The sequence below is a fragment of the Cygnus olor genome, chromosome 2 (assembly GCF_009769625.2).
Source record: "Cygnus olor isolate bCygOlo1 chromosome 2, bCygOlo1.pri.v2, whole genome shotgun sequence".
Taxonomy (NCBI): Eukaryota; Metazoa; Chordata; class Aves; order Anseriformes; family Anatidae; genus Cygnus; species Cygnus olor.
Window position 1 is genome coordinate 4,338,453 of NC_049170.1, and position 25,621 is coordinate 4,364,073.

The following is a 25,621-nucleotide window of genomic DNA, read 5'->3' on the forward strand; positions in this document are numbered from 1 at the left end:
CTGTGACCCTAGCAATAAACACATTCCTATTGTTATTCTCAGGCCATAAACCCATAGTTTCTCTGCTGGAAACAAAGAGTCATTCAGGTGCCAAGCATGAAGGCCTGTTATTTGGAAAAAAAATTAAAATAATAATAATAACAACAACAATAACAAAAAGACAAAACAAACAAACAAAAAAAAATCCATATATATTTATGGGAAATTCACAATCAATATAAGAAGTACCTGTGCTTTCAAGCGGTGTAGATCCACATTTCTCAGCAATCTTCATATCATCTAGCTTAAGTTGACTCAGGCTTCTTCCCAACTACAGAAGACACAGTTTAAAATATTATTTTGTTCTTCCAATTCAATTTACCATCTCATGCCTTACACGACTCACCTGCTGTGGACCAGATTGTATTTCCAGTTGTAAAAGGGTAAATCAGCATGATAAACTCCCCGAAACCCTCACTTACATTGGCGGGGAGGAAAAAAGCTTTTTAAGTTCTCTTTAATGAAAGAATCATACAGTAGATCCAAACATCTTAAGACATAAACAGAAGAATTCTAATAAATCATGACAGTCATACACATTTTTCCTCTCAATTCAGCAAAAAGTATAAGTCTACCAAGCGTGATTGGAACTTACACAGAAGCTTATGGAAATTTATTAAGTATTTAATTATTCATTCATTTAAATTCCTAAATAATAATAATAATAATAGGTAGAAGAAGAAGAAGAAGAAGAAGAAGAAGAGTATTTTTATTATGACCCAGAATATAACAAGATTTTAGAGACCTAAGAACTGTCTGAAGGGATAAGATTTATCTACACTGCATAAGCAGTGTAGATATCTGCATCTTAGTTGTTTCTTTTGACTATTTTAGAATCCCTTGAGAGAAGTAAGGATTTGCTGGGTATAATTAATGTCATCTTAAAATAAATGTCTGAAACATGGCTCACGAATCATATGTTGAATATTTGTCTGTATTAGCCACAGCAATAGTTTCAGCTATAGCTGTGCTACAGCTCAACTATATTCATCAACAGTGCAGATCTCTCTCTTGTGAGACTGATGATCATGGGGTTAGATGGTAAGGTAGGCTATAACTCTAAAAAGGGGAAAATAATTTTATACTTCGGTGTAAGATAATTGTCCCTTAAATGCAGGTACTCATATGTGTTCACTAGTGTTATTCCATCTTCTTGAAAGTTGTTATGGAGTAATGGGAACAAACATAGTTTCCTGGAAAGATGGAGAGCCTGTGTGCACATGTCAGAAGAGGTTAAACAAAGACTGAACTCTGAAGATGGTGTTGGCATGTGAAAACATGTTTATAAATCAGCCTCAAATAAACATAGGAATGGAAAAGACAGAAACTGGAAGAATGTCACCCATATTTTGTCTTGACATAAATTTCAGTCATTTTTGTTTGACATTTCTAAGTGATGCTTTGCTGAAGGTGTAAACCAGTATCAGAATCAGGATGAGCATTGTTAACCTGACCATTAAAAACAAGTACCGTTTCTGTATGAAAATAGTTTATTGTTATTGCATAATGAATATCTCATTATTTGCCATCTATATTCATGCTTAGTTTTGTCCATCTGAATATCTGACTAAAGGCATCAGGGGAGACCATAATCAAGCATGCTTTGAAAATGAGTCTGAAAACTGTTGGCCCAGCCTGAGTTTCAGCTATTTCTATTTACTATGCAAATCATGCTATAAATTACTGCTCTTACAGTGAACAGTATCTTTGCTATCCACAGAAACCTGCATCTCTTTGTGGGACAAAACTGCAATTTGATTGGATTTCTAGATTTGGAGGCTGGCTTGAAGGGAATGAATCGTGATGAAACACACAGGTTATAAATGGCTCACTTACTTCTATGTCCTGATATACAAAACCCAGTGCTGCTACATTAGAAACCCCTACGTTCAATGTTTCCCATGGTTCCTTATGTTTTACCCTGTCTTTTGGCTCTCTTAGATAGGTGTTGAAAATCCAGATGAGTGCAAATCATATTTTCTTTCCTCCTGGTAATTTGATCACTGCAAAACCCTGCCCTTCACACTGCTCTTGACTATAAAGGGATAAAGGGGAGCACACAGCCCTTAAGCTTTAAGCATACTGTCAAAAGTCATTATATCTTCTAGGCTTCAACCTGCAGGAAAGGCAGGTTGGTTAGGAAAAAAAAAAAAAAAAAAAAAAGACCATATTTTCAAGTATATTTCAGGAAAACATCTTATCCCTAGAATTAAGTGGTGTCATATAATGTGGCAATAAAACTTTTTTTTTTTTTTCCTATCACTGTTACTACACACCTGCAGATCAGTCCGCTCAACATTAATTAGAGGCGGTGTTTTGTGTGGATTTCTTCATCTGTCCTGATTCTCTGTGAAACCTGGGGAGGAAGCAGGGTGCACAGCAGAAAGTAGTTGACAGGAATAACACCTTTCTCCCTGCATAATCTGTGTCACACATTTTACTGTATTCGTGTACATTTTACTATTCTTATTCATTATGTCCTATCCACAAGGCACTCATAGAAAGTCTTATGGGACCTACTATACAGAATTCATCTCTCCATCACCTATTCCATGGTTTCCAGCACTGATGCAGCCCTCTTTCCATTGGCAAAAAAGAGTTCTTGCTTTTGCTTTGGAAGAGAAACTTGCTGGACCCAGTGTTAGGCACTGATAGCCAAACGTTCAGTTACAGTTGAGCAGAGCGTGATAGTGCATAAAGTCCTGCCTTGGAAGGGTGACAAAAAAGAAAGAGTGAGATGGAGGGAAGCCATGTGAAACAGCTTGGTTAAACAGAAGATGATATGCACCCCTCAGAAACAGTTTGATAGCGCTAGCCTTTGCAGCTGGCTGCTGGATTATATTGAGTTTCAAGTCTGAGGGCCAACAACAACCTTAAAATCATAGAATCATAGAATCATAGAAAGGCTTGGGTTGGACGGGACCATAAATATCATCTTTTTCCAACTCCCTCTGCCATGGGCAGGGATGCCACCTAGATAGGTTGCCCCAAACCCCATCCAGTTGGCCTTGAACACTTCCAGGGAAGAGGCGTCCAAAACTTCTCTGGGCAGCCTGTTCCAGTGCCTCAGCACACTCAGAATAAAGAATTTGCTCTTAGAACCCTTCAAATCCATATCTCTCCAATTTGGAGATCAGGATGTCATGTGGGACTGTGTCAAAGGCCTTACAGAAGTCTGGGTAGATGACATTTGTCAGTCTTCCCATGTCAGCTGATGCAATCACTCCACCAGAGAAGGCCAACAGATTGGTCAGGCACAAACTGCCCTTGGTGAAGCCATATGCTGGCTGCCTCTGGATCACCTCCTTCTCTCACATGTGCCTTAACAGTGTTTGCAGGAGGATCAGTTCCATGATCTTCCCAGGCACAGAGGTGAGGCTCACCTGTAGTTCCCTGGATACTTCCTCCTACCCTTTTTAAAAATTGGAGTGATGTTTCCTTTTTTTTTTTCCAGTCACCAGGGACTTCACCTGACTGCCAGAACTTTTCAAAGAGGATGGAGAGAGGCTTGGCTTAGCAACTCCATCAGCCAGTTCCTGATGCATATGTCGGTAGTACCTGTTCAGTTTCCTCAAATACTCTTGAACTTGCTCTTCACTTACAGTGGGAGGAACTTTGCTTCCCCAACCAACGTCTACAGGGTAAGGGACTCGAGAGATATGGGGGGCCTGACTGACAGTGAAGACTGAGGCGAAGAAGTTGTTGAGTACCTCAGCCTCCTCCATGCCTGCTGTTACCAGATCTCCCTTCTTGTCTATTGGAGGGGGTACACTCTCCCTGGCCTTTATTTTCTGACCATTGTACGTATAGAATCCCCTCTTGTTATTCCTTGAATCCCTTGCCAAGTTCAATTCCACCTGTGCCTTGGCTTTTCTGATCCCATCTCTACATATCTGGGCAGCATGCCTGCACTCTTCTTCCCAGGTCAGGTGTCTCTGCTTCCACTGTCCGTGCATTTCCTTCCTACACCTCAGGCTGACCAGCAGGTCCTTGCTCAACCATGATGGTTTCCTGCAGTGTTCTTCAAGAGCAGTGTTAGCATCTCTTTCCCCACATAAAGACTACCATCATCTTTGTTTTTTATTTCTTACAAAAGGGGGAGGATAAGGGGATGGATATCTCAGCCTATCCTGAGAATGTTCCTTCAACATCTGAAGACAATTTGGTAAAACTGCATCAACACCCAAATCTTCATATAAAACATCTCTTTTCCCTGCTTTTTTGTTCTAGCAAGCTTTTCTTCTTTAAGCCATGAAAGCAAGTTGAAACTATACCTGGCTGTATATTCTTTGCATTTGACAGGGAAGATGACCCATTGTTTGTCCTTTCCTACAAAACCTCCTTCACCCATCTCTAATCCTGTTCATTTTGTGCAGTTAATTATCATCTCTGATGAAATGCTATTTAATTCCAATGGAGGAGAAAAGATCTGGCTAGCTGTAATTATACAGTATGTCCCCCTAAAGACAGGCAAAGTGAGAGAGAGAGAGAGTTTTCAGTTCCTCAGTAATTCCAGTTTCATTGTGGGTGACAAATAGCTCAGTCAATTCTTGGCTGCCATCTGATAGGATTGTTGTAAATAACCTCTGTGTGGCATCATTTTTATGCAAACACACTCATCCAAATTAAGTTATAATCTTGTTGATACTGGAATTAAATAATAAAGTGGGGATATCGGGCACCAATCACTTCAACAACAACAAATATCAATCTGGTGTCTTATTAATCATCAAAATTAGCCCTGTGAAAAACACCAGATCCTCAGTTTGTACAAACTGGCATTTCTCCACTGAAATCAGTGGCATTGGATTATTTTTTTCCTGTGGAGAATTTAATCTATTATGTCTTTATACTACAACCACTGTAATATATTACTTGTTACATTAGTGCTTGCACTATGTCTAGGCTTCATACTGATAGATGCACATAAAATAAAATTACCATTATGATAGGGTAAATTGGGATATGGTTTCATTTTTGCAGTGTTTCAGTACATTTTGAATATGATCTTTCAAAAGAAGAGGATACTTGGTATAGATAGAGGTGCAAAGCAGAGCATGGTATTTCAAGAAAAGATATGTGACTACATGCATGACAGTTATTCCTTCTTGTGCACCCAGATATTGTCAGAAAACACAAAATTCCCCTGTTTTGCTTAATCTTATTACAAGGCAGTGAATAATATTCCATACAGAGGCCACCATTATAAAATAAATTGTTAAAAAAATATTTTTTCTCTTAAAGATTCAGTTTCATGTTATAATTACCATATTGTGACAAGTCAACTAAGCTGCCATAATTGTCCATACACACAATATTAGTCTACAGAAAACCTTAATGTATGATAATAGAACTCGTTTATATTGTTATTTGGCCTTTTTAAAAATGCTAGGTAAGAAACTTACCTTAAAATTATTATGATACAGTTCATTTCATGTGCCATGCAGTTGACAGAGAGCATCTGATCAGTAACCATTGCTCTGTTGATGATATAATAATTTTGAGTCATTCATTTGGACCTTCAGTTGGTACACTATAACTCAAATTTTCCTTGCTTTGCTTAAGTGAACAATCTTACCAAAATGAAAGAAATAATTAATGCAAGCACAGAAGGAAAAATTCGTCTGCCATTAATTCAGTGAAAAACTGGAAATTCTCTTCTCTAGGCATCCAAGCAAGAATTGTCTGCTTCAACTCATATGAGGCTCTTGATGCTACCCAGATGCCACCCCTATGCCTGTCTACTTTGACAGCCAAAAGGAGACATGCTGCTCCTCCAGTCCAACCTGTGCATCAGCAGAAAGTCATTCAGCAACTTGATTTGTCTCAAATTGATGTTGATTCAAAGACAGTCACAGTGAAGACTTTACTACCTGTCTCTGTCACCATGTTTTAAAATGTGTTTTCATTTCTGGTTTTGTCTAACTTCAGTTTCCAATTAATGTCTTCTGTTTTCACATTCTTTGCCAAAATGTGAGGATGACAGAAACAGAAATGCCATCTTCTATAGCTACTTAGATGCTGGACATAAAAGGATAAACATAGTTCATTATTTAGGTCCTTTTCTTTTCATGTGTTAAAAATATATTTACATATAAAATGTATAGAGAAGATTGCTGGTTCTTTTCATTATCATTTTATGCTATGATTAGCTACAAAATCTTCCAGTTAACTGAGAACTCCTGTGAATTAATACTTTCAGCCCACTCTGTTTCATTTAGCATCCTGACTAACTAGACTGTTGGGTCTGCTCTGAAATCAGTTATGCAAATTACCCATTGATTACATCAGTAAGGTGATGGCCTTGTGCATATGTACCATATTGATGGAGAGGAGCAGAAGGTATTATCCATATTGAGTGTCTTTTTACATTGCTATTTGGAGTTATTAGCTCAGCTGCCCAAACGATAAAACTTAACTGATGTGATGTTGTGTCTGGGCTGATTAACCCTGTTTCTCTGTGGAGCTAATTAGCTGTGCTGGCAGAGCTATCAAGTATTAGGTTCTGGCTCTAACATGTTTTCCTCCAGGATCTTCCTCCTCCTTAGGGATCTCTATAACTTATTTTACTGTATGATATACACATGCTCCTAGATATAAAGAATACCCCACAACAAAGTATCCTGGATATATATTAAGGAAGACATCAGCCATGGCAGTCTGAAACTGTTGATTCACCCTTTACTATCAACAAGGAAATGTTGCTTTGTTGAGATCTTAGAACTGTTAACCAAGCACCCATGTCCAAAACACTGTCAAAAAAAAAAAAAAAAAAAAAAAAAATCAGAGCAAAATGTCATTACACCAGAAAGAAAAGAGCTGGCAGAAGTTCTGGAAGGGAAGAGCCTCGCCATTGGTTCTGAGTTTGGAACATTAACTCCAGACAGCACGAGCCACTGACTAGATATGGTTTCCTCAGCAGTCTATGCCCAAAGACAGGAAACAGAAAAGGCTGGGAGAGGAATTTTAGGAACAGCACTGAAACAGTAATGGTGCCATACTCTTCATTTCTCACTGGTCACTATAAGAAGAAAGGGGAGGAGATTCTCAAGGACCAACTTCGTTTCAGACAATCTCCCTGGTTACCTTCTACAGTCAAGAGAGAAGAAAAGTTTTCATTTCAAGAAAACCATGACATCTGAAATAAGCTCCTGCTTTAAATCAGGCTCTAGAGAAACCGTCTTTCTTCATTAACTACACTATGAAGTTGAAGAACACAAAATCTCAGGCTAAATATCCTCCCAGCCAAAACAATGTGGTATGTAGATGTTTGATACAGATCTCTTTGGGAAAAAGATTCATGTCCACTACATGACAGGAATCATCACTACAGACAAAGGGTCTGGCTGGCTGTGAATGGTAAGCTCAGGAGTCGTCTAATGCATCTGTCTTAAGACTTGGACTTCGCAACTTCATCTTCATGACATGATATAGCATTCTTCTCGACACTTGAGTACAACTGGTTCCTAACTAAAGGAGGAAGGGTGTAGATTGTCTTGGTCACTGAGGAAGGAACTGAACCCTCACTCTATATGCAGAATCACCTAGGAGAAAACTCATAAGGGGCTGGTGGTTTTGCTTTGTTTGTTTGTTTTAAATAGCATTGATTAAAAGAACCTCTGTTTATGTGAGAGAACCTCGTTCTCCAAGCATCTGAAACACCAGCCATTGGCATTGCAAGCTTCAAAAATTCAGGCAGTCCGAAGGGATCATATACTTGTCCAAAGAAGCCTTGTAAACCATCCAACATTCACCTGGCACTCAGAAGTGCCAGCATCTTTGACAGCTGCATAGATTCAGTTTCACACCTCCAGTGCCACATACTTTTCAGTTGCTTTCAAGGTACAGGAATCTGTTGAAGGGTACATTTGTCTGGCAAATGCCCTGCAATGGACTTGCTCCCTTTTGAGAAGCTACAAATATCATACTGACCCTAAGTTTAGAGAAGATAACATTTGGATTCACAAGGTCGTGGTTTACTTGGAGCATTTTAAACTTTAATAAAAATACATCTCTTATAGAAGTAAAGTGCAAAATATTAGAAGCAGTTGGAGTTGTCACATCTGCATAAGAGCTTGTTTCTTACTGTATTCTGAAGGCAAGATGATTTTTAACAGATGTTTGGAGAGGAATCTAGAACAATTTTCTCAATGACTCGCTGGAATGACTCATGGTCTACAGGAAACAAGTGATAAGCTCAAATGAGGCTGTGGGAGGCAAAATACTAAAAGCTCATTATAAACATCATTCTTTCACCCATTCTTATGAAGCAAAACAGAACACTGCTTTTTGCAGTTTCAGTGAAGAACAGAGAAGAATTAGGACAGGACATTCAGACGATGTCCCCTTCTCTAGGTAGTAATGCTGGAGGGTAATATTTAAATTAAACCTAACTTGGATCAAGCCACTCTTCCTCTACACCTGGCAGGTTCTGAACATTATAGAAAGAGTCAGTTGCCTCTTCTACTTGTTTGGAGTTGCTGGTGCTCTACAAAGCATCAGTATTAATATGCTTCATGTTTAAAAAAGATGAAAGATGGACAAGGTGTTAGGCTTAGCATTCCCAGAAGTTATTTATTTATTTATTTATCTCCCTATCTATTTAATTATTTATTTATTATTTTCTAGGCTAAACTACAACTCTATCAGTTTTTCCTCTTTGTCTATGCAGACTTCTCCCTGATTAAGGAAGATAGGATTCATACTACATATTGCTTAGCAGTTGATTAAAAAAATGCTTATGGGATATGATCTACAAAACACATTTGTCATCTCCTTTCAGTATAGATCATGTAATTAAAAACTAGGTCTGAGTGTCTTGACCATAAAGGGAAAGGAAATACCTCTGCTTGAAAGATAAAAAATAAAAAAATCATACATATGTTCCTGTGAATTCTGTCCCCATACCTCTCCACATTATGGGTTACCTGGTTAGGGATACAAGAAAAGGTATACGTTTCTGGATAGCTAGTTAGATTGAGTCACATCCTATTCATTTTCTATGCCTGATGTAGAATATGTCTCGAAAAATTTAGAGGTGTCTGTATTACTCACTGCATATTTTAATAATCACGGTGTGTTTTGTTTGAAAAAAAATAATAAAAAGAAATAATGACAAGAAACTTTAGCAGATATCTATAATTTGGTCATTTTCATTAGAGCTCTGCATTTCTGACTTTGATATACAGTCTGCTGATAGGTAGCTGCAGGTAGCTGTTAGCTGGGTCCTTGATCTATGAAAAATTAGTGGCAAGATATACAGAGGAAATTCATAAAAAGGACTTGTTAGGCACTCATCACTACCCAATTAGTCTAATGATTCAGAAGAAATGTGGATCGGTAAATGAGGACTGTACTTTAAGATAGAGCTTTCAGAAGATCTGAATTACAGGACATTTTAAGGCAAAACAGGAGAAACAGCAAAGGAAGATTTGTAGGAGCATAGTGATATTTTAGGCAAGGATGTTGCTTTTAGCAGTTTTAGCAGACAAACAAAAAATAAGCCATCTGTTTACTTAGGTAATTAAATCATCTTTCCTGGTGAAGTGGAGTGTAATGCAACCATCATGAACAGAGATAATTTCAGACAGTAACCCTATACTGGTATTTACATTTAATAGAGGCTTTAATAGGACATAGTAAAAACAGAGGGAGGTAGAAAACAAATAGTAGATAAATATATTGGGAAGCATTTTACTGACTTTAGCTATCAAAATTTAAATGACTCGTCTAAATTGAACTCATAGGTACTGTCAATCATCTGTGAAGAGAGACAACAGATACAGAGAGTGATTCATCCCAGCTTAAAATAGTTTAAGGTATCTGGAAAGAATTGCCTTCAAGAGGTGCCTAGGAGCACATTTCTCTCCTCATTGACCATAATGGAATCTTTATCAACTAGATGAGACTACATATTTAAATTTTAAATAGCTATCATCAGATTTTAAATGATGTTTGGTGTTTGTCTTGGATCTTCAGCAGAGCTGTGATTCAAGGGTTCTGAAATCCTTCAACTCCTTGTTGCAGTGCTGAGTAATTGATTAAAGCAGGCTGCAAATTTTCCAAGTGGATTTTTTTCCCCTTCAGAAAATGTTGATGCATAAGAGTAAAAGTGGTTAAAAAACCAACAAATATATATATATATATTTATATATATATATATATAAAAAAATAAGGGTACTACTATAAGGATGTTATACAGATACAGAATAGTCTTAGTCAAATCCTGATATACATTGTAAAGAAATTTTAATGTGGAAAAGACCACAAGGGATTGGCTATAACTTGTTCTATTAGCTGTATAGATACATATTCATAAATACTACTGCATGCTTGCTCTCTTTCAAAGATTTAACAACATTAGCCTAGACCCTAATAAAAAGAATAAAATAATGATTACCTCCAAAAGAGTATGAGAGTTGCTATTCATCATCTTTGTAGTATTATGTCTGGGTACCTTCTCACTAGTGGTGCTTAGATGGAATTTTCTAAAACAGTGTTAACTAGCTGTATTTTTGTCTCCTTTCTAGACTGAGTAGACCTCCCTGGATTCCTTTATGATTGGGATTTCACTATTTAAATATACATAGCCAGCCCAAACTGCCTGCAAAATTAAGAGTGATTAAACTAATATAATCAGTATGTACAGTATGACTGAGATCAAGATAAATGTCCTGGTTTCAGTTAGGACAGAATTAATTTTCCTCCTAGTAGCTGGTAGGGTGCTATGTTTTGGATTAGGATGAGAAGAGCGCTGATAACATGCTGATGTTTTAATTGTTGCATAGCAGTGCTTACACCAAGCCAAGGACTTTTCAGCTTCTCGCTCTGTCCTGCTAGCGAGCAGGCTAGGGGTGCAGCAGGAGCTGGGAGGGGACAGACGCAGGACAGCTGACCCAAACTGGCCAAAGGGGTATTCCATACCATCTGACGTCATGCTAAACAATATATAGGGGTGGCTAGCCGGAGTGGGGGGGCCGGCTGCTCGGGGATAGGCTGGGTATCGGTCAAGGTGAGCAATTGCATTGTGCATCACTCATTTCGTACACATTATTATTAGTAATACTATTATTATTATTATTATTATTATTATTATTATTATTATTATTATTATTATTTTCCTGTCGTAATAAACTGTCTTTATCTCAACTCACAGGCTTCACTTTCCCATTTCTCTCCCCCATCCCAGAGGGTGAGCGAACAGCTGTGTGGTGTTTAGCTGCCAGCCGGGTTAAACCACAACAATAAAACAGATAGATCACACCACACAGTAGACTTCTGAAGCCAGATGAGATGAGTCCCATTGTCTAAATGCACTGCTTCAAGTATGGTGTGGGAGCAGACTTCCTTAGTACAGGAGAGTAGTTCTTTTCCATTCCTCAGGGAAGTACATGGCCAGATATTTACACATTAGAATCTAGTGACTAGTGCTACTTTGGTAAGAACTTTGTTAAAATAAGAGTAATATGTTCCACATTTTTAATACAAAACAAAGAGGAAAGGTATGTCAGAAAATATTATTATTATTCATATAATAATAACAATAACAAAAATAAAAACCTATACATATTTGTTTTAATATCTTTCTTCATTCTAAGGCACCTGTTTTATGAATTGTAGTTTGACCTCACATAATATCTCTGATGAATCAACTCAGTTTATTTTAGGAATCTGAAATCACCCTGTGAGCTTAGATAGTGAGCTTCCCTACTCGACAGAGGGGAGATGTAAAGGAGAAACTGGAGGTCTTACACTTTAACTGATATAATTTACTCCACAAGAACAAACGGAGAGGTCTAAAAACAACCATACTACTGAAAAATACAGTATAGAGTCAAAGATTTGGGAGAAAACTGAGTCAAAAAAATATCACCTTAGCAGCTGTCTGACCAAATATTCACCAATATTTTTTTTCCATGATTTTCAGAAAACCTATTAATTTTATCTATCTATCTATCTATCTATCTATCTATCTATCTATGTGTGTGTGTGTGTGTGTGTTTGCATGCGCACATGCACATATCTTTTCAGGCTCTGTAAGAAGGCTCAAGTTTTCAGTTTTTTGTACAGCATTGTCTGCCTGAACAATTTAAGAGAAAGGGCTATTTTTATCAAGCAGTTGTCAAAAGAATATACTTTTTTTTTTTTTTCTACTATATGCAGTGCTTATTGTTGTTGATGCTTATTGTTGAGCAGAGTAGGTTTCTAATATTTCTGGCAAAAGCATGTAAAATAGCTTACTTGAAGATGACAGTTGTTTACCAGCTTTACCAAATCAGAAACCAAGATAAAAGATGTCAGAATTTGTTAATGCAATACAGGGAAAAGAAAAGAAAAACAAACAAACAAAACATTATTGTATAATTGAATAAAGGATTACATGGCACAGACAGCACCAAATAACAAATGGTACTCCATTATTTGCTCTAATATTTTACATTGAAAGTAGTATTAGCTATGGATATATTGAGCATTTAAAATTGTATTAGATGTATATGCTTAAGCATCTAAATCATATTCTAAGTGAACACCTAAGGATTTAAATACTTATAAATGTTTGTTTTTTAAGATTTTATTTAGTTGCACAAATGTTGGCATATGGTGCCACTTGAGATGTCAGTCTTATGGAGTGGGCTTCTTTAACTCCTGGCGAAATTTCACTGAAGTGACACAAAGCATGTGCCATTTTGTGTAGATGATGTTATCTAACTTGAAAGAATTTATAATGACCAGAGGCTTGATGAAATCATCTTTCTTTGTTTCGGCTGTAACAGATGGACTCTTAAGACCCTTTATTCTATTTTTCAGCCCAGGGAACAACAACAACAAAAAGCCAAAACGTAATTAACAGTTTTAACATTCCTGTTTTTTTAAATGAACAAGAAAAACAAGGTAAATACAAAACAAAACAAAACAAACAAACAAACAAACAAAACTTTAGCAAGCTCTCTAAGCACCATCATCAAACAGAATGAAAATTCTAGGACTGACTGACATTCCTGAGATCCACAGAAAACTTTGTTTTCCACTTTTTTTTCTGAGCCTGTTTAGCTTGGAAAAGAGAAGAGTGAGGGGAGACCTCACCAATGTGAATAAATATCTGAGGGGTGGGTGTCAAAAGCATGAAGCCAGTCATTTTTTAGTTGTGCCCAGCGAGAGGATGAGAGGCAACAGGCTCTAACTGAAGCACAGGAAGTTACGTCTGAGTATGAGAGGGCATTTCTTTACTGTGAGGGTGACAGAGCACTGGAACATGTTGCCCAGAGAGGCTATGGAGTCTCCTTCTCTGGAGATATTCAAAGCCTGGATGCCACCCTGTGCAACGTGCTCTAGGTGATCCTGTTCGGCAGGGGGTTTGGACTAGATGATCCTCAGGGGTCCCTTCCAACCTTGACCATTCTGTGATTCTGTGATATATTTTGTTTCAATAGTTTACTACTCAGTATTTTTTCTATAGTTAAAAATATCCTTTTAGAATGAAACATTCTATTTTTCTATATTTCATATGACCTCTGAGAAGGCCAATGGAAACAGCAAAGAAAGGAAAAATCCATTCAATTTGTAGGATGATGAAGAACATTGAATAATCTTTATTTCTTTTGTTTTATCAGAAACCAGGCCAATATACTGAAAACCATGATGCTCTTGTACTACCATAAAAACCTGGAAATAAAATCTTCCACTACTTTTTGGAAGTTATAGTAATTCCATGTTAATTTCCATATTCTTAGTTTGTTAGTGGCAAGTAACTTTAAAATTAGGTTTACACAAAGGAATCACCTCAGAGAATGCTATCTGAAATTTGCCTGCAAATATCTAGATCTTTTACTTTGACTAAGAAACTCCTCGAGAACGTATGGGTCAATATACGATTTACTGGCTGCTCACAAATTTCTAGAAGGCTTTATAGAAGACTGCCATATTATTGCATAAACATTTTCGTTTTCTTTCTTTTTTTTTTTTCCTCATTATTTCAGTATTTTATCTGAGAAACTATGTCAGATCCTAAGAGAGATGTTATTGGTTTTTGAGAATTCCTATGAACATCATCAAATGACCTTGCTATAGTTACTCCCATGTTCATCACACTTGGCTCAAATAGAGCTGTGCAATCTAAATCTGTGTATAAATTATTCAGTATATCTTTATTGCTTCATAAGGTTAATGTGAGAACATCAGTTTATATAGATTAGCTGAACTCTGTTCAGAAGCTGCATTAAAAACAATACTTCAATGGTAAACCACCACAAGACTTTTACAAAATACTATTTACACTCCATCAGCAGCACAGACAAAAAATTCAAAACTTCTGTCTGATTAATGGGAAAAATTTGGGTATGCAAAATGTAATCACTGAATTTAGCCAGGAAATCAGGTTAATTACTCTATTTTAAGACACCATGGAGACTAAAAATGTAAATCGTTGCTAGATAAAATAAAGCTGTAAAAGAAATAAAGTCTTATGAAAAGCTCTGCAGTGTCTAATGGCCAGGTCCTCAGTTTACATCCCTTATTTAGATCACTGCATTCCAGCTGTGTTGTGATCTTTTACTTCCCCCTGGGAAATGAGTTTATTTTTATTAATATTTGATATTGATATAATAACAGTTCTTCACCTCAGCTAGATATCACAGCTGATTTTGGAAGCTAAGTGTTCATCCTCAGCTTGAACCAAGTATAATGACTGGTATACTATTGACCTCAGAAAAAAAGATAAATGAAAAGAATTAATAATCTATTCAGCACTATTGTCACCCCTAGGAAGACAAATGAGAAAAGCATGGAAGAGAATTCAATAATCTCACAGCCCCAAGCTTGGAACAAAACTTGTGATTTTTAGGTTTCTTCATACAAGATGTATAATTTGCTACCTTTGCTCTATCAGCATGAGAAACAAACATGAGGAGCTGGATTTCACAGTGCAATTAAAAAACTATAACCTAATTGCTATCACAGAAACATGATGGGACAAATCACACAACTGGAACACTGTAATCGAGGGCTACAAGCTTTTCAGAAGAGATAAGCAGGGATGTCGTCCTCTCTGTTAAGAAACTGATAGACTGTGAATAGTCACCTCTGAGAAACAGCCATGAACAGATTGAGAGCTTGTGAGCAAAAATTAAGGACCAGACAAATAAAGGACACCTTGTGGTTGGGGTACTACAGGCTGGCTCATCAATGGGAGCCTGTTGATGAGGTCTTCCTGCTCCAACTACAAGAAGCATCATGCTCACAGGCTCTCATCTTTATAGGGGATTTCAGCCACCCAGATGTAGGCTGGGAAAGCAACACAGCAGTCTGTAAGCAGCCCAGAAGACTCTGGGAGTGTGCTGCCCATGGGGGACCCTCTGGAATAATTTTCTGCTCCAGGTATTACACAAACCAACCAGAGGAGAAGCGTTAGTGGACCTGGTGCTCGCCAGTGTGGAGGAACTCATTAAAGAGGTTAAGATTGGAGGCAATCTGGGCTGCAGTGACCACGCTGCAGCTGAGTTTGTGATCTCAAGGAATATGGGCGTGGTGAAGAACAAAGTCAGGACCCTGAGCTTTAGGAAAACAGACTTCCAGCTGTTTAAAGAATTAGTGAAAAACAGCAACAAAGTGCAACAGCTGCTGGGAGAGTGAGGAGTGAGAAGCAGCCCTGGAGCCCCCAAGGTGAGTGCAGCAGGAGGGCAGGAGATGCTCCAGGCACGCAGCACAAGTTCCCCTGCGGCCTGTGGGGAGGCCCCTGGTGGAGCAGGCTGTCCCCCTGCAGTCCATGGGTCCCACATGGAGCAGATCTCCACTCTGCAGCCGGTGGAGGAGGTCCCGGTGGAGCAGGTGGATGTGGCCTGGAGGAGGCTGCAGCCCATGGAGAGGAGCACATGCAGGAGCAGGGGGTCTGGGGGGAGCTGCCACCTGTGGGGGACCTGTGCTGGAGCAGTTTGCTCCTGGGGGATGGGCCCCGTGGGATTGTGTGCACCCTCAGCAAGTTTGCAGGTGACACCAAGCTGACTGGTGCAGTCAATATGACAGAAGGAAGGGATGCAATCCAAAAGGACCTGGACAAGCTTGAGAAGTGGGCCCACGTAAACCTAATGAGGCTCAACAAGTCCAAGCACAAGGTGCTGCACCTGGGTTGGGGCAATCCCAGACAGGAGTACAGAGTGAGAGAAGAACACATTGAGAACAGCCCTGCAGAGAAGGACTTGGGGATTCTGGTGGATGAAATGCTTGACATGAGCCAGCAGTGCATGCTTGCAGCCCAGAAGCCAACTGCATCCTGGGCTGCGTCAACAGAGGAGTGGCCAGCAGGTGAGGGGCCAGCAGGTGACGCCAAGGGGCCTCAGCCCTTGTAGGGCCCCACTCGGAGCACTACTTTCAGGTCTGGGACCCCCAGCACAAGAAGGATGTGAACCCATTAAAGCGTGTCCAGAAGAGGGACACAAAGATGAGGAGAGGGCTGGAGCACCTCTTCTATGTAGAAAGGCTGAGAGAGGTGAGGCTGTTCAGCCTGAAGAAAAGAAGTCTCTGGGGAGACTTCACTGAGGCCTTTCGATACTTAAAGGGGGCTCATAAAAAAGATGAAGAGTGACTTTTTACATGGGCAGATAGTGATAAGACTGGGGGAAGAGTTTTAAACCAAAGGGAGGAAATTTAGATAAGATTTTAGGAGGAAATCCTTTATGCAATCAGTGGTGAGGCACTGGTACAGGTTGCCCAGAGAAGTTGTGGGTGCCCCACCACTTCCCTGGTGGTGTTCAAGGCCAGACTGGATGGGGCTTTGAGCAACCTGGTCTAGTGGAAGATGTCACTGCCTGGGGGGGGAGGGGGGGGCGGCGGTTTGAAACTAGATGGTCTTTAAAGTCCCTTCCAACCCAAGCAATTCTATGCTTCCATGACTCTATAATTCTGTGATACTATGATTCTATCCATTTTCACAGAAATAGTCTCTAGAGGTTAGTACATCCATTGCTAAAGCATTTGTCAGAAAAAGGAAGTTAGCCATCTTCTAAAATTACCTATTTCTCTCTATTAGCTGTGGAGGGACCTTGCAAACGTGTATGTTGTTGTTGTTGCTATTGTTTTGAAGGGCAGGGTAGTTTTCTATAAAGAAAAGCAAACAACCTCCTCCCCTCCACAAACACACAAAGAGAAAGATGCATTTCCCTGTAGCTCAGTCAGAATGTTCTAGAAGGTGAAAAACTTCCCCCCTCCCCAATTCTCCATCAAAAATACAGCATTCTTTTAAGTACAAACCAAGCAATTTCTCCTACATGCAATTTATTTTTCCAGCAATAATACTGAAACTTCACTTACTGGCAGTTTCACTTTGGCACTGGCCTAATTCTGGTCTATACAAAACATAAAAACCTAAAACCATGATGGGAAGAGTTAAGGTATTGCAGGATCGACTAACACCTACACAGTCTGCTTCTGTTGTAGTGAATAAATGATTGGGGCATTTAAAGTGTCTCTCAAAAACACATACATATAGGTACAAACTGTAAGAATTTTTCAAATCTTTTAAAGGTCTGTCTGAAAAAATACTACTTACTGTTACAATAGTTCTTGTGCTACTAAAACATATGGTAATACAGGTAACAAAATATTTCTTTCTACCTTTAAAAAAGAGAAATACTGTTCACAGAGTCTCCCTACTTTTGGAAAATGTTATTGTTTCATGTTGAAATATTCATATTTATTCTTATTGTCCTTTCCTCCAACTCTCAAAAGAGAAATAACTTGGAAAGGGATCAATACAGCAGGGGGGTTGGAACTAGATGATCTTTACAGTCTCTTACAATCCAAGCTGTTCTACGAATACTTTCTGTGATGGTTTTAATGTTGTTTTCTTATTTCTTGACATAAACAGAAAGTATGAAAATGCTTATCAGAACGTTTCTTTGTGTCATATTATTGTAAATCACAGTATCATTGTGTCTAAAACTGTTCAGTTCCTTTTACAGTCTCACACACACACACACACGAAATCTGAAAAATGATACACTGGTGTTATTTCAGACAGATAGAAATCTGATTTCTGCTATTCTGTGATAGAATTTCTATAGCGGAGATAGCAAGTAGGCAGAAAAACAAGACCAAATTCTGCATGTGATTAGACATATTGGCATGCTTTAAGTAGATTCCTTTGACCGTGGAGAACTCCAAGGTCTCTATATATGTCGTATACCTTTCCCCTTCCCTTCCCTTCCCTTCCCTTCCCTTCCCTTCCCTTCCCTTCCCTTCCCTTCCCTTCCCTTCCCTTCCCTTCCCTTCCCTTCCCTTCCCTTCCCTTCCCTTCCCTTCCCTTCCCTTCCCTTCCCTTCCCTTCCCTTCCCTTCCCTTCCCTTCCCTTCCCTTCCCTTCCCTTCCCTTCCCTTCCCTTCCCTTCTTTTCTTCATGGCTTTCTTTACATTAACTTTTAGTTTGTGTTCTGCTTCAGAATGATTTCATTGCACAACAGTTTGGAGATCTTGCAGGAGGGAATGCACATTTGTAGTCTAGAACATTATAGCTGTCCTGTGGTCTAGGCCAACTCCAAAAATAAACTTCAGAAATAATGGGAGAATGTCAAATATCAATGCTAGAAATGAGGACAAGATGTGACTATCAACTGAGAAATAACAGTAGTGAAAGAATATATCAGCTAGCAAGCACATCTTTGGCCAGACACTAGCTACTTCTAGCCTAGAAGATGTAGTTGTATTATTGCCCTAATATTTGAGCCTATGTTCACCAACAGAAAAATTATTCTGTCTTTGTGTAACATTGTCCATGCACCATGCATCATTTGATGAATGTTGTACACATGACAAGATTTTAGTGGACCTTCCATATGACATAGAGAGCATTCCTGAACACATCAACTTGTCTGATCCTTGGACTTCAGTGAAGTCTTCCTGTAGTAATTGAAAACATACTGCCACCAGAGCCCTGCCCTGCTGAAGAGCAAACTGCTGAACAAGCAGCAAGAGCACATGTGAACGTGGTCAAGAGTAGCATGCAGTCTCACTGCCCTGGAAAGTTACAGCTAAAAGGCAACAAATAGGAATAAAAGTAGTAAGCAAAAATAAATAAAGAAATGTTTCCGACCTATTGTTTATCTATTTACACTGTATTTCTAGAACTTGGGGAATATTAGCATAACCTGGAATACACTTTTTCTACAGAAAAAGAGAGCAATAGAAAAGATCACAGAATCACAGAATCACAGAATTGAAGGGGTTGGAAGGGACCTCGAAAGATCATCGGGTCCAACCCCCCTGCCAAAGCAGGTTCCTTACAGCAGGCTGCCCAGGTAGGCGTCCAGATGGGCCTTGAATATCTCCAGAGAAGGAGACTCCACAACCTCCCTGGGCAGCCTGTTCCAGTGCTCCGTCACCCTCACTGTGAAGAAGTTTTCGCATGTTGGTGCAGAACTTCCTGTGCTCTATCTTGTGGCCATTACCCCTTGTCCTGTCCCCACAAACCACTGAAAAGAGGTTGGCCAAATCCCTCTGTCTCCCACACCTCAAGTATTTATACACATTGATGAGATCTCCTCTCAGTCTCTTTTCTCCAGGCTGAACAGACCCAGGTCTCTCAGCCTTTCCTCATAGGGAAGATGCTCCAGGCCCCGTATCATCTTTGTGGCCCTCCGCTGGACTCTTTCCAGGAGATCCCTGTCTTTTTTTGTACTGGGGCGCCCAGAACTGGACACAGTACTCCAGGTGAGGCCTAACCAGGGCAGAATAGAGGGGGAGGATCACCTCCCTTGACCTGCTGGCCACACTCCTTTTAATGCACACCAGGATCCCATTGGCCCTCTTGGCCACCAGGGCACACTGCTGGCTCATGGTCAACCTGTCGTCCACCAGTACCCCCAGGTCCTTCTCCTCAGAGCTCCTCTCCAGCAGGTCGTCCCCCAGCCTGTACTGATATGTCCGGTTGTTCCTTCCCAGGTGCAGGACTCTACACTTGCTCTTATTAAACCTCATTTGATTTCTTCCTGCCCATCTCTCCAGCCAGTCCAGGTCTCGCTGAATGGCAGCACAGCCTTCTGGTGTGTAGGCCACTCCTCCCAGCTTTGTGTCATCGGCGTACTTGCTGAGGGCAGACACTATTCCCTCATCAAGGTCGTCGATGAAGATGTTGAACAAGAGCGGAACCAGCACCGACCCCTGGGGAACGCCGCTAGTCACAGGTCTCCAGCCAGACTCTGCGCCACCAGTCACCACCCTCTGAGCTTGGCCAGTCAGCCAGTTCTCAACCCACCTTACTGTCCACTCCTCTATCCCACACTTTCTCAGCTTTGCTATCAGGATGTCATGGGAGACAGTATCAAAAGCCTTGCTAAAGTCAAGGTAGATGACATCCACTGCTCTCCCCCCATCTACCCAGCTGGTGATGCCATCATAAAAGGCCACGAGGTTGGTCGAGCACGACTTCCCCTTGGTGAACCCATGCTGACTACTCCTCATAACATTCTTCTCTTCCAATTGCTTGGAGATGGCATCCAGAACAAGCTGTTCCAACACCTTTCCAGGGACAGAGGTGAGACTGACTGGCCTCTAGTTTCCCGGATCCTCCTTCTTGTCCTTCTTGAAGACCGGAGTGACATTGGCTATCCTCCAATCTTCAGGCACCTCTCCTGTTCTCCAGGACCTTTCAAAGATGATAGAGAGCGGTTCAGCGATCACCTCTGCCAACTCCCTTAGCACACGTGGATGCATCCCATCGGGATCCATGGATTTGTGTGCATTGAGCCCACTCAGATGCTCCCGAACCACTCTCTTGTCAACCAGGTGGGAGCCCTCCATTTCCCAGCCCCTTTCTCCTCCCGCCAGGGTCGAGGAGTCCCGGGGGGGAGTCCTTGAAGCAAAGACTGAAGCAAAGAAAGCATTCAGTATCTCCGCCTTCTCAGCATCTCCCATTACCAGGACACCCCCCTCGTTCAGTAAGGGACCCACATTATCCCTAGTCTTCCTTTTACTGTTTACATACTTTAAAAAACCCTTCGTATTATCTTTTATCTCTTTTGCAAGCCTCATCCGTAGGTGGGCTTTAGTCTTCCTCATCGTGTCCCTGCAGGCCCTGATAACACTTCTATACTCCTCCCAAGAGGACAGGCCCTTTTTCATAGACCTTCCTCTTCCTTTTGATCTTATCGATGAGCTCCTTGCTCATCCATGCAGGTTTCCTGCCCCCCTTCCCCGATTTCCTACTCTTAGGGATGCACCAATCCTGAGCTTGGAAGAAGTGCTGTTTAAATGTAGCCCAGCTCTCACAAGCACTCTTGCCTTCTAGCAACCTAGCCCATGAGATACTCCCAAGCAGGTCCTGGAAGAGGTTGAAGCTGGCTCTTTGAAAGATGATGATGATGATGAAGAAGAAGAAGAAGAACAACAACAACAACAACAACAACAACAACAACAACAACAACAAGAAAGGAAATATTCCTGTCCTGGAATTAAAGAAATTAAAGAGACATAAATCCTTAAAGCTTTATTTTATTATTTTTTTAAACATGTCACAGTTCCTGAATTTTAGGCATAATGCAGATCCCACAGCTTTGTGAGCTTACTGTAAAGCATTTAGATACATCAGTACAAGAGTAAAAGACAAAATTTGTTCCATTGCCCAGTGACTAGGGAACTTAGTCAGGAAAAGGGGCCACCAGGCCCCCATTATCTGCCCTTCTACATCTTAAAGTAATGAGAGGAGGTACTGGGAGCTGCATTAATCCAGATTGCTTAAAGGCTAAGAAACACTCTTACATGCAGAAAGTGGTGTCATGATGCTCAATAAGCCAAAATGTAAGAACTGAGCATTTTACTGCTCAGTTCTCTTGATGATCGGATATATACCCATCAGCAGACATTTTTAAACTACTGCAAAACTTGACTAGCACCGGAGAAGATGTCTAAGGAACTGATTGATGGGCTTGGAAGTCTGAAGTGCTTATAGCCTCTTGTGGATACTGCTCAAACTGAAAGACAAAAGAGCAATTTTGAAGTTGTAAATGAACTTATTTTCCTTGCTCAGTTTTTTTCCTACAAGGCTTCAGTCCGTTTTAGAAAGGACCACTGAAATGACCAGAGAAGTACTGAAATATGCTAGAAAACTGAGCCAATCTGTGCATGCTGAAAATAGCATATCATGTGATTATAAGACCATTCTTACTCCTTTGTGGAAGCATCCCTGTTAGAAGATACTACAGCTTCACCAGCAATGGATCTGGAAGTTATTAAATTCTGAAGATTATGAAAAAAAGCAGTGGTCCACTTTTGAGAAAGCAATTCATTGTCTATGCTTAAATTAAATTATTTCATCTTACATACTTGTACCTTTTCTGACATTGGAATCATAGATATGTACAATATTCTGAGTTGGAATGGACTCATAAGGATCACCGAGTCCAGCTCCTGAGTCCCCAAAGGACCACGTAGAAAATCAGACCATGTCTGAGAATGTTGTCCAAATGCTTCGGGAACTCTAGCAGCTCGGTGCCATGACCACTGCCCTGAGGAGCCTGTCCCAGAGCCCGACCACCTCTGGGTGCAGAACCTTTCCTAACACCCAGCCTGACCCTCCCCTGTCCCAGCTCCATGCCATTTCCTTGGGTCCTGTCGCTGTCCCCAGAGAGCAGAGCTCAGCTCCTGCCCCTCTGCTCCCCTCATGAGGGAGCTGCAGGCCTCCATGAGGCCTCACCTCAGTCTGCTCTGTTCTGGGCTGAACAAACCAAGGGACCTCAGCCACTTCTCATGTGTCTTGCCCTCCAGATTCTTTACCATTTTTGTATCTCTCCTTTGGACACTCTCTAACAGTTTTATATCTTTCTTATACTGTGGCACCCCAAACTGCACACAGTACCCAAGGTGCGGCTGCTCCAGCACAGAGGACAATCCTTTCCCTTGATTGGCTGGCAGTGCTGTGCCCGATGCCCCCCAGGGTACGGTTGGCCCTCCTGGCCACCGAGGCACACTGTTGGCTCATGTCCAGCTTGCTGTCAACCAAAACCCCCAGATCGCTTTCTGTGGGGTTGCTCTCCAGCCTCTCGTCCCCCATCTGTACATATACCAGAGCTGCCCCTTTGCAGGTGCAGAACCTGGCACTTGTTCTTGTTAAACTTCATACTGTTGGTGATTGCCCAACTCTCCAACTTGTCCAGATCTCTCTGCAAGGCCTCACCACCTTCAACAGCTCCACCTAATTTGGAGGAAATTACAAGATTGCTTGTGTTGAATCTTCCTTCTGTTTGTTTGTTTACAAAGGATCATTAACTGTTTGGCACAAGTGCAGGCATCTGCATATATTTCACAGTAATGGCTTTTACAAATCTGATGATAAATTTCAGAAGAGAACACTTTTCTATTAACTGCAATAACTTTTGTTAGCAACTTTAGTGAAGAAGTGAAAATGGTGTTAAAAATTATAATCAATGACTCAGGAGAGAGCTACAAATTACAGGAAAGTGAAGGTTCACAAGCAGGAAAACTTCTATATAACAGTTGCATAAACATGAACATGCAATATGGAATAGCACAGAAGGATTATGGTTGACTTTATCAATTAGGCAAAGTGATCCCACCAAACAGAAATAATCAGAAATACATAATGGGAAGCTGAGACCTTTATCATAGCTGGGTAAAAAAAAAGAGAGGGAGAGAGAGAGAAAAAAGAAACCTGTTAGAGTTTGGCAAGATGGCCAACTGTCAAAATAAATCACTGAGATTTAAAACATATTCATACTCAAGGGCCATAGAACATGGAAAATATTTACAGACTGTTTGTATACATCTGCTAAAAGTGAACATCTGCTAAACATGTTGCAAGTAGACCATTATGAAATAAGAGCAGAGGCTACCAAAACCAGGAAATATTTATTCTTCTTAATGAAATTCCTGTAATTCAGATACACTGTGTCTAACCAAAGCATTACCTAGAAGACTTATTCATTGTTTCGTCTTTCATACCCTCTGGTACCTTGCTGTTAATCACCAGTTGTTAAATCCCTTGGCTTTTGTTGGGGATCAGGACATATTACATTACGTTTCCTCAGTCCATATATTACAATTTCCAGAAGGCTCCAGGGTTTAGATACTGTCTCCATTATACAGCTACATGGCAAGAATATGCTGATGAATGTTATTAGGCCTCTTTTTTCCCCTCAACCTATAGCCCACATTAGTACCTCCCAAGCCAGCCCTTGAAACTCAGTACAAAGGAGCACCTGACAGTCTTTTGTTACCCCAGTAATGTATTGGGATGTCATATACTGCTACACTGCAGTTGTACCACTCATAATACTATTGCCTTGAGAGTGAAACATCTGTATCTCTCCAGGCATCCTGAAGCCATTTTTGTGACAACAGTCTTTTAGGTACGAGCAAAATGAGATTATGTCAATTCGGAACGAAAAGCTTCAAGAAAAGGTTTAGAAGCAGAGGAACATAAATAAAACATTATTCAAATTTGTATAAACTGCATAAATAAAAATGTATAAACTTAACAATGGGCTTGCTTTTATCCCAGAGGATCAGACCCTTATTTTCATACAGAGAAAAAAAAAAAAAAAAAAAAGTAAGAAAGTTTATTCAACTCTCCTCATTGACATGCAGTTTTCAAACAATAGCTTCATCCTAACTAATGCCTCCATTGAATAAGATATGGGTAATAAGAATAAGAGGACATGGCTGTCCTCAAATACCTGTTTATCCAAATATCCAATATCCCCAGAATTCCGGGTAATATTACAAGGCTCTTCCAAAAGTTTGAGATTTATTTTGCCTATAGCTCTTTAAATGTCTCTGAGGGGACTACAGATTCCTAGACCTTGAAATTGTCTATAACAATTAAGTATAACCTCTGTTCCTGTCATATTTTTGGCCCAAATCAAAAAACATACTACCAAAAATTTCCCAGGAATGATCCAGAAGTTAGCAAGAGCTGAGGAGCATTCCTAGTAAGCAGCACAGGTACTTGATCCAGTTTTGGCAGCTAAGAGGCTTTAACAGAACAGACAGAAACTGTGCCATGCCAATTAGAGTCAGAGCCAGCAAATGGTCTCTGGCCTAGTTAAATTATTAATGTAGTTTTAGCCCTACAGTGAAGCCTCAGAAATGCTGATGCCTTATCAGTGATTTGGAGCCATCAAACGGGTGGGCAGTAAGCAAAGGTTGTTATTGCCAAACAGAATTATTGGCACAGGTCTAGCTTTATCTACAGAAAATCATTTACCCATGTGAATACAGTATCTCCTTCAGGCTAATGGGGATCAGTTTAGGTTTGTAAAACTGTACGCAATAAAAGGTATACTAAAAAGTGTGTCTCATATAAAGATTGATAGAGAAAGCCTAGTTTTGGGCACTGAAAGAGAGTAGATGTGATCCTAGCCAGGTAAGCTGGGGAATTACAGCAAGTCCAGGATGTATGACCCTTTCCATCTAGCTCTCAGAAGTCACAGGATGTCCTGATACCCTTTCACAGATTACAGGAGCTTGTTCCAGGCACCACTTGAAATATCTGATTATTTTATTCAACTCCTGGAGACTAACAATGTCAGTTCTGGAGAGCTGATGCATCAGTCACTGTTGTAACTGTCACAGATGAAAGAGAA

At 40.2% G+C, this 25,621-nt stretch overlaps 1 long non-coding RNA gene across 1 annotated transcript in view; it reads right to left on the bottom strand.

Moving 5' to 3' along the window:
- Positions 1–227: 227 nt before the first annotated feature.
- LOC121066285 overlaps positions 228–25,621 on the bottom strand; it is a 32,318-nt gene continuing 6,924 nt past the window's right edge. Inside the window, exons 2-3 of the long non-coding RNA XR_005817634.1 lie at positions 5,445–5,519; positions 228–310 (exon numbers count right to left, since the gene is read on the bottom strand). This is a non-coding gene — a long non-coding RNA (uncharacterized LOC121066285). The remainder of the gene's footprint in view (positions 311–5,444; positions 5,520–25,621) is intronic.